The sequence below is a fragment of the Lactuca sativa genome, chromosome 5 (assembly GCF_002870075.4).
Source record: "Lactuca sativa cultivar Salinas chromosome 5, Lsat_Salinas_v11, whole genome shotgun sequence".
In the NCBI taxonomy this organism is placed as follows: Eukaryota; Viridiplantae; Streptophyta; class Magnoliopsida; order Asterales; family Asteraceae; genus Lactuca; species Lactuca sativa.
In genome coordinates, this window is record NC_056627.2 from 299,907,680 (window position 1) to 299,921,125 (window position 13,446).

General features: G+C 32.7%; 1 long non-coding RNA gene across 9 annotated transcripts; it reads right to left on the bottom strand.

Moving 5' to 3' along the window:
• Window positions 1–8,811: 8,811 nt before the first annotated feature.
• LOC111892656 (uncharacterized) lies at window positions 8,812–13,185 on the bottom strand. Of its 9 annotated transcripts, none has more exons than XR_008232587.1 (8): window positions 12,586–13,169; window positions 12,170–12,435; window positions 11,630–11,685; window positions 11,434–11,520; window positions 11,187–11,301; window positions 10,948–11,046; window positions 10,130–10,311; window positions 8,812–9,915 (listed from the first exon to the last, which is right to left on the bottom strand). It is a non-coding gene; the product is annotated as an uncharacterized LOC111892656 (long non-coding RNA). The 9 variants fall into 9 exon arrangements; XR_002850610.3 differs by lacking the exon at window positions 8,812–9,915 and having other exon boundaries at window positions 9,972–10,311; window positions 12,586–12,975; window positions 13,105–13,185; XR_002850617.3 differs by lacking the exon at window positions 8,812–9,915 and having other exon boundaries at window positions 9,972–10,311; window positions 12,679–13,169.
• Window positions 13,186–13,446: the final 261 nt, after the last annotated feature.

Sequence of the window (13,446 nt, forward strand, 5' to 3'; positions counted from 1 at the left end):
AAGCTGGCCGTTAGTTGAAAAACTAGCTGTTAAATAAAAGCTAGCTGATAGCTGAAAAGCTAGCTGATAAAAAATAACGTTTGGTAAAACTAGCTGAAATATATAAAATTACATAAAAGGAAATGTAAGAATATGTGTTTCTATAATTAATTAAGGGGTATATTTGAAAATTTTTAAAAAAGCTTCTAAAAAGCTAGTCTAAGTAGCTTTTCAAAAAGCTAGCTTATCAGCTACTTTTTGGCTTACCAAACACGACAACATAAAAAAACTCGAAAAATAAGCTAGTTGTGGCGCGCCAAACACAGCCTTAATATTGATTCGCTATGCTTACTTTTTATTTTTAAACAGAAAATCTAATATACTTTTAAACTACTCCTTAAATTCATTTATATCTTCGACGAGACTTGAACCATCAACATCAAGAAGGAAGAAAAACACCATATATTGATGGGTTATACTGCTGCTTAATTATATTATTATTAATGAAGAGTAGTGTCTCTTTGTCATTTTCAATCGTTTTATCCTGTAAACTTTTTATCACAGCCACTTAAATGGTATATTTATAGTTTTTAAGTGATCATCATTCTTCTTCTCCACACGAATGTGACATTTCTTCTCCCCACAACCGCGACAATTCTTCTCCCCATGTTCACCATCTTCAATATCCCACCAAAAGAATGACTCAATTTCGACAAACACTTCAAACACCCATGATAAGGAGTTTTGCTACCATCTAAACTGGTAACTGCACCACGATCTTCAATTCTAGCCTATATAAGTCTTCAGATTCGGTTCAATGTTTCAATGTTTCATTCACTTCATTTGCTTATGTCTTGTGGTCAAAAGAGACTAATTAAATATATGAGGATTGATTATGTAAATCAATGATTCTTATAGTGTAGGTCAATGATCCATGATTATGTAGATGGGCTAAACTAATGAAATAATCCATGGATAGTCCATAGAGGTTAAACTCATGGAGCATAAGAATGTGAAAGGTCATTAGGGTTTGAAAAGATGTAACCCTAGCACTATAAATAGAACCCTCATGAACCAAAATCGGTTGCACCTTCTTTATGAACCAAGTAACTTATGCTATTAAGCCTCCTCTTTCATATTAGTGTTTGTGAACCATTAGAAACATCACACTTGAGGTGCTCAAGCTTTCAAAGGTCAAGAACTCTACCCTACTCAAGAGGTATGCATCCAAACTAAGTTTTATATTATATAACTTCAATTGTATGCTAGCTAGGGAGAATGCTTTGGAAAAACAAAATTCATGTATAATTAGAGAAAACATAGATCCAAAGTATTTATGGTTGCATGTGCACCATAGGAGTATTATAGTGCTCAAAACCCAACAGTGGTATCAGAGCTTAGGATTGTTTTCTATTATATTTGATGCTTACTAGTTTTTCAAAGCTGAAAAAGTCGAATTTTTTGCATCCGACTGATGGACTCGTCGAGTCCTGTAACATCCAAACTTTCAAGAGCATTAAGGTGTTTAACCTTGAGATTCATGGAGTGACTCGACGAGTTACGAGTCCAACTCATCGAGTAGATTCGAGTTATCCGCGTAACATTAATGAATGGACTCGACGAGTCAGAGAGTCGACTCGCCGAGTAGGGGTTGGGCAGAGAAAACCTAATATATCGGGGTGGGTCCTATTTAAAGGACCTTAAGCCGCCTCATCAGCCTCCTTACCTCTAGAGAGAAACCCTAATCGCTTAGAGGCAGCTAAAAAAGAGAAGAGACATAATTTTGGGCATGCTGTGACCTATTGGAGGAAGAAGTGGAGAGCATCAAGGCTTGGATCAAGAGGAGGCTTTTGGATCCAGAGGTTCTTCAGAGTTTTGCTTCAGTTGGAGGTAAAAAGATGCTATCTTGATCATTTCCTTATGAGATCTTGTTTAGGGAATCTTTAGGGTTTTCTTCCATTTATCTTGTGTCATAGAGTGATTGGTGCATGGCTTGAGATTGGAACCTCAGATCTAGACTATAAGTGGCCTTGTAAGTTCAAAGACTCGAGCTTTAATGTGCTAGAGTCTATCTTTTGTGCATCTAGCCCTTGTGGGAGCAAGTTTTGGCTTTATGAGTCTTATATGCCATGCTTAAACGTAAAGCTTGCAACTTTACGTGACAATCGACCCTTAGGATGGTAGATCTAGTGTTTGGAGTGATGGATCTGCTTTAAATCGTCTGAATGAGGAATCTGATCGAAGGGACTCGCCGAGTCCATGGCCTAACTCGACGAGTCGGTGAGGGTTTGTCCTGATGAGCTTGATTGTGCGATAACTCGGCGAGTTGGGGGTCAACTCGACGAGTTGAGCTGGACCTTCATGAGACTTCTGAGGAAATGATTGGACTCGACGAGTCACATAGGTGCATTCGACGAGTCAGGTCAAACATAGACTGTTGACTCGAGTTTGACTTCTGTTGACTTTAGGGTTGGGTCAATCATGAGTAATGGAGACCATGGAGGGGTAAAATGGTCTTTTATCCACTTCAAGAGTTAGACAGAGAAAAAGAATAGCCTTTGGTGTATTTGAGTATGAATAGAGTATTAATTAGAGATGTTATCATATGTGTTAGGCGGCGGCTAGTTCGAGATTTTCGAGTACGAGACTGTTACTTGCTAGCTTGCGAGGTGAGTCTTCTCACTATACTTTACCTTGAGTGGTATTTATGTGTGACCAGAGAGTCTTATGTGTTTACTTGAGTTATGCATTTTGTCTGTGTGATATATATGTTATGTTATGTGTTACCGAGACCAGACCGGAGGGTCCAACGAGCTATGAGACCGGAGGGTCCTCACTTAGACCGGACGGGAGGGTCCAACAAGCTGTGGGACTGGAGGGTCCCACTGAGATACATTGACCAGAGGGTCTTACAGAGCTATAGCCTCGAGTGGATACTTATTTGTGCGTGGTATTTTAAGGAACCCACTAAGCTTCGTGCTTACCGTGTTATGTGTTATGTGTTTCAGGTTTTCTCAGGATCGCGGGAAGGCACCAGATTGATTGTACACATCAGTGAAAGAGTTATGTTTTGAAGATCCTGGATTTAAAATCAAACAATTATGGAGCTACGATTAGTAATTTAAATAAAGGAGATTTTTTTGAAATGTGTTATGAGAATTATGCGATTTAAATGAAAATTTTATTTGAAAATTTACGGTGTTACAAGTCCACTCAGAAACAACCCAACTCGGCGAATCCAGTTCTTGTACTCAACAAGTTGGTGGCCATGTGTGCAGAATTTTGAGTTTCTTGGCCTGGTTTGGATTAGGAACACTGCTACAAACTGTTTTGGAAATAATTTTTATGATATGGTAGTGCTTATACTCATCCAACCACAAGATAATTGTCAGAGTTTTAAAATAATTGATGTTTTTATATGATAAACAAAATTGCTTTCAAATTGTTGACTTGAAATTATCTTGATTATGAGTTTAGTTAGATCATAAATTGTGTGATAATTTTAGTTGTTAGAAAAATGATATAAATGAATTTTAATGACCTCCATAACTTGTCCTCAAGTTATGGAAAATGAAAAGTCTCATACATTAAAATGACATTAAACACATATGTTATGAAAATGAAAGGATAATTGTCAAATATTAAGATAATAGGTTAATTATTTGTATTATTTGATATGAATTGCCTTGCTACATGAGTTATATTAGATAAATAGAATAGTATATGATAACTTTTCCTTATTAGAATTGATCTAAATATTCTTTAATGAGTTCTATAACTTGTCCTCAAGTTATGGAACATGAAAAGTCTTTTCATAAATGTTTTAATGAATTCCATAACTTGTCCTCAAGTTATGAATTATCAAGAGTCTTTTCATAAAATAAACATTAAACTCATAAGTTATGGATATGAAGAGTTTTGATAAGTTTCAAAACCTGCCCTCAAGTTTTGGAATCTGCAAAGTCTCATTAAATGAAACTTTAATTCCAAACCATAGAGTTTTAAAAGTTAAAATCCAACCCTTATACTTTATAATATAATAAGTTTAATAATATATATATATATATATATATATATATATATATATATATATATATATATATATATAAGAACAAGTCGGTTTTACCGTTAGTAAGCCTCATTCACGAAGTCGGTCGGTATAAGGTTACTGCCTATAAAATGGTGGTTTAATGGGTGCCCACTCTCACCCACCGCTTCCTTGACTGGTGGAGGGTCGTTGGCCGAACGGGTAGGATAGGACATTAATTCTCCCTTCATTAAAAGTATAATGATAAAATATGGTGGTTAAATAAAATGTGTTTTATTTATGCTCACAAGTTTTAGGGCCATATAAGATTAATATTATTCTTATGTTTCACTTTGCATGTTTTGACTTCCCAAATAATAAGATTATTCAAACTATCCACAGTCTATCATACTTTGGAAGTAGGTATGAAAGAATGAGTTGACTTGTAGATTTGTCTAAGGAGTTAGGCATAGCAATAGGTTTGCTGCACCATTCATGAGTACTTCTGAGATAAGATTTGGAGTATTGGATCAACCCGCGCTCACTTGAATCACTTCATGGAATTTATCTCGAGTGATCGTGAGACGATAATATCATATAAGTCTTCAAACCAAGATATATGAGTTGTTGACTACAAGTTGGTCATGCATTGATGATACGAAAACGCATCAGTAACTTGATGTTATAAAATGTATCGTTGTGTATGATTTAATGAGTAGTTAGTACAAGCATATAATGTTGAAGTTTATCAATTTCCTTTTATCATAAGAGGATTAAAAGCGATATCTCGGACCCCTCGATGATTCTGTTTTGACTATGTGTCGGGCCCAGTCAGACCTAAATTGATGTGTTCAGTTATGTTCTATGTCAGACGAATCGGAAATGGGGAAACAAACTACTAGACAATACGTATGACTTTGTTCCATGTATTTGTCCAGGTGATATCTTGAGAACAGAGGATTATATGATCCCTTATATAAAGGATGCGTCATTGACTGGGTCAAAGTTGACAGAGGCTTTTGAAAGCTTACGATTGCTAAGTCGGATCCTGAAAGTGCATTGGCAGTAATAGTTTTTAGACTTATCTAAGTGGGAGACTGTTGGATTTGGTGTCTAAGCCCATAATTATTACTGGGATGTACTTGACCCGATTGTAGCATGCTCCTTTTGGGTTGACTTCACCAATTCAATTTGATAGGATGGATTTTGAGAATAAGGTTATTTATGGTTTATTAATATATTACAAGTATAATATATTAATATGAAATTATTTAATTAGTATTGTTCAATAATTAATTTGGAATTATTTTTATGGTCAAGAGAGACTAATTAAATATATGAGGATTGATTATCTAAATTAATGATTCTTATAGTGTGGGCCAATGATCCATGATTATGTAGATGAGCTAAACCAATGAAATAATCCATGGATAGTCCATGTAGGTTAAAAACATGGAGCATAAGAATGTGAAAGGTCATTAGGGTTTGCAAAGATGTAACCCTAGCACTATAAATAGAACCCTCATGAACCAAAATCGGTTGCACCTTCTTTGTGAACCAAGTAACTTAATCTCTTAAGCCTCCTCTTGCATATTGGTGTTTGTGAACCATTAGAGGCATCACACTTGCTCAAGCTTTCAAAGGTCAAGAACTCTACCCTACTCAAGAGGTATGCATCCAAACTAAGTTTTATATTACATAACTTCAATTGTATGCTAGCAAGGGAGAATGCTTTAGAAAAACAAAATGCATGTATAATTTGAGAAAACATAGATCCAAAGTATTTAGGGTTGCATGTGTACCATAGGAGTGTTATAGTGCTCAAAACCCAACAGTTAAGTCCTTAATGGGTTAGGTGTCCTCACTTAACCTTAATCGTCATTTCACGTGAGGTAGTTACTGTTGCAAGTGACTATGACCTGTGATCGGGTATTGACTCAAGTATCTTTTTGTAGGTGATTGGAAGTGAGTTGAAGCTTGTAAAGTTCTTTGTTTTCTTTCGTCGTGACCTACGTTCATATCAAGGCGAGTCTCCTCACTGTACCTGTGGGTCGAAGGCACCAATGTCGGCCTATTAGGATACGTTATGCTAGTTGTCTGACTCTTGCATGATATGTTGGGCTATACCCATTATATAACAGGCTACACCCATTTATATGTTGGGTTAGGCCCATTGTATGATGGGCTAGACCCATTGTATGTTAGGTTAGGCCCATTGTATGTTATGTTATGCTAGTTGTCTTTATGACTCTTGCATTAATATGTCGGGCTGGTTCCATTGGTTTGGCAGGGCTAGGCCCATTATAGTGAGTTGGGCCCAATATGTGGTCTTGGCCAGTGATATATATGGTATCTGGTATTTGGAAAACTCACTAAACTTGTGTTAACAATTTTTATGTTTATGGTTTCAGGTACTTCTGGTTCAAAATGGAAGGGCCCGACTTGACTGCATCGCATCCATTGGGATTTATGCACTTAATAAATTTTATGTTATACTTTGATAAATGTTTTAAACCAATGTGTTTCATTTCGATCTTTGAAGTTGTAATTGTAAAAAATTCTTTTGCTTTGAAATTACTTTGACTATGATCGTCTTTTGGAACAAAGAATGAACGACTTTAACTTTTTTTTAAATGAAATTTTTGCCTTATAATTTTTGGGATGTTAGAAACTCACATTAAATGCATCAGTTATAAAATTTATATCAGGGACCAAAATTGTGGCTTGCGTGGGCCCGAAATTTCGGAGAGCTACATTCGTGTTCGTGGGTCACTCCCACACACGAGTTCGTTGAATTTTGTCTACAAAATCTATGACTTGCATCCCCTATGCGCGCACGGATGTTAGTGTAAAACTATGCATAAAAACTTGTAAACACATTACACATCTATGCTTATGAGCATACTAAGAGTTTGTATTTTTTCCTATATGAAACTCATTTTCACAACCACTTTATTCGACATCTTTATTTTCAAATACTTATCCTTGAGTATCAATATATCATTCATATATTTTGATATGTTGTGGACACAACATATATCATTTCAAAGCTCCCACGGAGGCCACTAAGGATTAATATATATATATATATATATATATATATATATATATATATATATATATATATATATATACACACACACACATACATATATATAATATTTAATTAATACTTATTATATCTTTAACATGTAATATGCATTAATTACTTTCTTAAAATAACTAAAATGATTGGTCCAAAATCAATCCTACATGCACACAATAAATAGTTAGAACACAATAACCTAACCCTATATATATATATATATATATATATATATATATATATATATATATATATATATATATATATATATATATATATATATCTTATACTATATATAAAACATATTAGTCATATTTTGAATTTTAAGAGGTACAAAATACAAATCTTTTTGTACAAATCAATTATACATAACTAAAATCACTAAAACTTACCAAAATTTTGAAGACTTGAATTAAGGAAGGTTATTAAAGAAATTAATATGAAGCAAAATAACAATTTTAAAATATTAAATTCATCAATATATTTTAATTTACATTTCTTAAACTAGATACAAATAATAATGAATTTACATTAAATGTATAAGCATGCAATATAAATATAAGTTGTAAACATAAATATTTTAATTAAAAATGGTAATTTTTCTTATTACATAATAACTAATAACAAAATGTAATAATTATTTTACCGTAAGAAAACTATTCGCCAAAAAAATTATTTATCGCTGCCGTTTTGCACGGGCACATGTCTAGTATATATATATATATATATATATATATATATATATATATATATATATATATAATTTTTATTAAAATTTCCTTACCCTGCTTTTTTGGTAAGTTTGTAAAACCAGTGAGATTAGAAGATGATAAGCTATGATATAACTTTAAATATCAGACAAGGTTTTTTACTTTTGAATATATAATTATTATCACGTGATATCTCAAAGAGTCAAATTATATATATATATATATATATATATATATATATATATATATATATATATATATATATATATATATATATATATATATATATATATATATAAAATACTGAATTAGTTCCAATGTATAGAGAGTCTTAAATTCTTAATACATACAATTTTTTTCTTTTATTACACTATTCTTAAATTTCCACTTATGTCTCTCACAAGATTTGAACCTAAGAAGGAAAGACAATACATACGATCTCTCATCTCTTAAAACATAATATTTTACACTCATGTTTAACGTATTAGTTATTAATATATGTATCTTTGAAAAGAATAATGACATACAAACAATTGTCGGTCAACCTAAGTGGCCGAGTCAACTTAGACCATTTGCTAATCTTTGGTCTTTCAGCTTTCTTGTCTTACATCCCCATCCTTCTTTAATTTTCATATTTTTCAAAATATATTATATATATCCATTTTTCATCTTTCAGTCTTTAAAAAAAATAATACAAATAATATCATTAATTTAAAAATATTTACTTATTAAATTATAAAAACAAAAACAATAATAATAATAATATTAACTAGATGGGAACCACGCTACGCGGGATGTGAATTTGTTCGTAGTTTTTGTTATCTTTCAGTAGGTCAACAATGCAAGTTAACAATAGATAACATTTCATTAATAACTTATTCATTAACAAAAATGACAAATCCAAACCCTTGAGATCGGTTGGTGAAACTAAACTTCATCTACACAAACAAAACAATAAATATCATATGTTTACAGAAGAAATTAGTGTGTGAGATTGAAAACCCCCAATACGAAATTCAAATTACATTTAACTGGAAAAAGCACAACAAATACAATTCATAAAATTCTGAAATTGAAATTACTATCATCAAAAAGGGTGAACTTCCGGTAACAACCTTAATTTGCTTTTTGTTAACAACATTTAAACCGATAAAACCGAGTAACAGGAAAAAAAAAATTTGAAAGGAAAAATAAAGCATAAACCTACACTCAAATAGAACACTGGAACTATGGTGATTGTCATTCATAAGATCATCAAGGTTCTTTAACTTCTCATGTTCAATGCAAAAATAATTCCAATATTACCCATATTCCGGACTTTAAAAAGATATAAACAAAGTTTATTTATAAAAAAAAATATAAAATCGTAGAAAATAGTTAGACTCACTCAGAATTTGATGACACCACATCCTTGAAAGCATATACACGTTTCGCTGCCGAGTATACATGGAAGGCTCTCTAATTGAACAAATTTACAAAAAAAATGTTAACTATACAATGGTCTAAAAAATAATCACAAATGAAAGTTTTTTAAAGCAAAAAAAAAAAGTAATTGATGGAATACATGAGAAAGTAGCTTGGTATTTTGTGAGGTTACCTGGAATAACTTGTAATGTGTGGCAACTTTTATCACATCCAGTGAAGAGGCATAGTCAAGAATTATGGAATCGAAGCTTTTACCAGTGATTATCTCAATTTCATTAGATGTATAAGGCTCATCTTTCAGATATTTTTTTTAACTTTTAACTAAAGATAGCAACCAAGTTATATGTTTTTTACCGTTTAAAGCAAAACGTCGAATATACATAAATATATTATAGGAGTTAGATGATGACGTGGCGACACTCGTGCCATGTCATCATTTTTGGTACAACATGCGTTTTATATGAAGTTTGAAGAGATCCCAACTGGAAAACAACCTAACTAACACCAAAATGCACTACAATAAAAAACAACTCAAAATCATCTAACTAATGTACCTTAACATAAACAGTATGACACATCAATGTCATGAACATACATTAATATGCATAATGTGGATGGAATAGTATATCACTCAAATAAATAAAAGCATGTTGTTATTGATTTCGAACATGAACTGTAAGAACCGAAACCTGCAATTAAGTTGATTATATAGTCAAAACTTAGTACAACTAATAAAACAACTGAATAAGAAAAAATTGGATTCCGGTTGAAAACGGAACCTAATAAATTGATTGATTTCACCCATTGTCATTATTCTTTATATATAAAACAACTTGCATATCTTCTCATAAAATCGTTTTTTACATTTGGATGAAGACTAACACATAGGTGGTGGTTTCTTACTGTTTCACCTCTGATAGTCTTCTTCTCAACCAACGCAAATGTAGCAATAGTCACTTAAAAGGAAAAATAAATTGCCCTCTCCAGTAGTGCATCGGTGTCTGCCCTTCCAACCATGGAATCGTATATACGTCGAGCACAGAAGGAAGACGTTGAAGGTTGTGGCGGTTGGAATCGGATAAAAACTGCAATGCTCTAATAGAAAATTTTAAAAACTGATAGATATAATCCATAATTTGTAAAAACAACAAAATGAAATTTGTCAAAAAAGCATAAAATATGTTAAAAATAGCTATTGTTTGTCAAAAAAAAGGGGGAGGTGGCTCCTTTGCAGGGAAAATCAAAATTAGGGTCAGTATTGTAAGGATTTTCAAAATTAGGCACCATTTTGTAAGAAATTTTTTAATTAGCATCTATTTCAAAAAATATATATATATATCAGATAAAAAATACCAAATTTAGTCTGATGTAAGTGTGCGAAAACAGAAAAAATAACTTGTAAACACACAAACAATATGTCAAGCAGTTTGAATCTATCTAATTTCTATGGCAAATCTTGTGCATATGCAAAAACGACAGAATGAACCTCATCAGAAATATGTAGTATTTGTTTATATTCTATGTTCTTCCGCTTGTATCATGATTAAAAAATGAGTTTAGTTTAATGGAATGGAATGTACACCGTAATGAATTGCTTATTCCATTCCATTAGTGAAACAAACAATTTTTTGTCATTTCGATGGAATGGATGATTCCATTCTATCATACAAAACACTATAGACGTAAATAATGGAATTACCTCAAATCATATTTACACTTACCCTTCCTTATACCACTAAAGCTCTAAAAGTCCCATGGTAGGTCAAACCCTAAAGTCAACCTCAGCCCCATAAAAAACCATTTCATCCAAAATGAAGAATCTGCAAAAAAAAAAAAAAAAAAAAAAAAAAAAAAAAAAAAACAGCAACACATTCTGTTAAGTCTTTGGACACCCTTTTAAAACTGTTTGAGGAAAACATCAATGGTAAAAAAAATACAATGGATTAGTGAAGAAACATACCACTGTTGATTCTTTCTGAATTCTATAGGCACAGGATATATATTCTCAAACGTGTAGTTCTATTTCTTTTGTGGTTGCAAATCTGGAGGTCTCATATCATCTGCGTCACCACCACCTATGATAAGTTTAATTAATCAAAATTATTTAAAAATTAAAATATAAAGAAAAAAAACATTTCAAAAAGAAAAGCTTACATAAATTGCTTCAAATGTAATAATAAACAAACATATTAAAAGTCAAAACCGACCGCACGAATGAATTTCATGGACTTGTAGTCATTCCAGTCAAGTGGGTCCTCTGTAATTTTTCCCTCTCTGATTCCCAAATGTTCTTTCTAAAAATAGAAGATATGTCGATTAATTTATAAAAAAGAGTTATTATGATCATAGAAAATATTTATGTGCTACTAAAACATTCATAAATATAAATATAGAAAAATGTACCGTGGAGGGATTACTGCATATGGCCTCAATCTGTCAGCACCCGATTGTATTTATAACTGTAAAAAGCACCATTGCAGAAAAATGAACAGAAAAGCTATCATGAATTAACCTCTAAGGATAGGGCGAATGTGGTCTCACTCTTAAAATATGAAAACTACCACAAATACCATACCCAAACAGTTACTTTTCAAAGTCCAATGCTTAGAGATGAAATAAAATGAAAGTAAGATGTTGCCATACAGGTATCAAACACAAAAACAATAGAGATATCAAACACCAAAACAACTACAAAAAATCCAATAATTTGAGCATGTAGCAACTAAGGAATAACAAATAATTGCATCTCAATCGAGTTAAGCAATATTTCAGTAAGGAAGATGCTAATCAAGCTTGTTGATATTTGAATCGTTGTAGTTCTGAGGCCAAGACACACTTCCCAGTAACACCATATATAATTAGACCAAAATAGATTCAATCAGATGAAAATCTTATGCATTAAAGATTTTATATAATAGTTAATTTGGTTGAAAATCAACATACCATAGTTCAAGCATTTCATCGACCAGTTGGGGTGCATACTCAAACTCTCCTTCAAATCTCATTACAACATCAAGGGCGATGCAGTGCATCAGGTGGTGAGTGGTGATGATGAAATCCTCCTCGTTCGTAACTACCAACCACTCGGTGTTCTTTTTCGTGCTCGCATTCTCCAATTGCAGAAACAACAGATATGAAAGTAAACCCAAAAAGAGAAGACATGCCAACCAAGAAGCAACCGAAATCAGTTGTTGTAGGCTTCATCACGCCTGATGACAGGAAAAAAAAAAAAAAGCAAACAAATGATCTGGTGTGACAGATTCTGACAAACCTAAATTTAAAATCACATATTTGTAGTCGTCTGGTCCAAAATCAAGCACAAATCGGAGAGAGTGAAGTCGTAAGTTGCAAACACATACCCAAATCAGTAATCAACGGCGGGAACAGACGGAAATCGGTGAAGGAAGAACCAAAAAAGACCTAAACCAATAAATAGGGGTTTTTTTGCCAACCTCTTAGGCCTGTCTTGGACACCATCGATAGTAGCAGAAGAAGATCATTCATGAAGCATCAACAATTTCAAGTTAGTAGGAAGAACATCAAATGCGAATAGGGAACTAATTTCGTGAGAATCATCAACAAAGAGAAGTAGAGATATCCGCTGCCTATACACCAGTTTGCCATCGCGTCCTCCTGAGAGAAGGCGCATAGAAGCCGACGAACTCACCAACGGAGCATGTAGAGAAGGAGGGTAAAGATGAGAACCGATGGGAGGAGATCGATGGGAACCTTCTGTGATTTCTGAGCACCTGATGATCGATTGAGAGAAAGTGAGATAGGACGGTAGATGAAGTAGAAGAAAATCAGGTTAAAAATTAGAATAATCGGGAAGATATTGGTAAGTGGAAGCAGTTTGGAAGAAGGGGAAGAGGGATTACACAGATCGGAATTCGATTGGATAAAAAAGCGGTGAAGCAAAGGAGAAGCAACACGTATACACAAACATTATGAATATCGACATACAATGACCATGGAGACAAACACATATATAAACAGGGGTAGTAGAAGGGCTGAAATTGACAAAATAGATAGGAGTTTACTGTAGCTAAGTAAAGAGAATTTATATATATATATATATATATATAATTAAAAAAATACCTAAAGATCACAAATGTTTTTTTTTTACTTTATATATTTAAAAATCACAGTTTTTTTATAAATTCGTAGAAAAAAAATTAAAAAATCGACTTTTTATTTATTTATTTATTTTTTTATTTTTT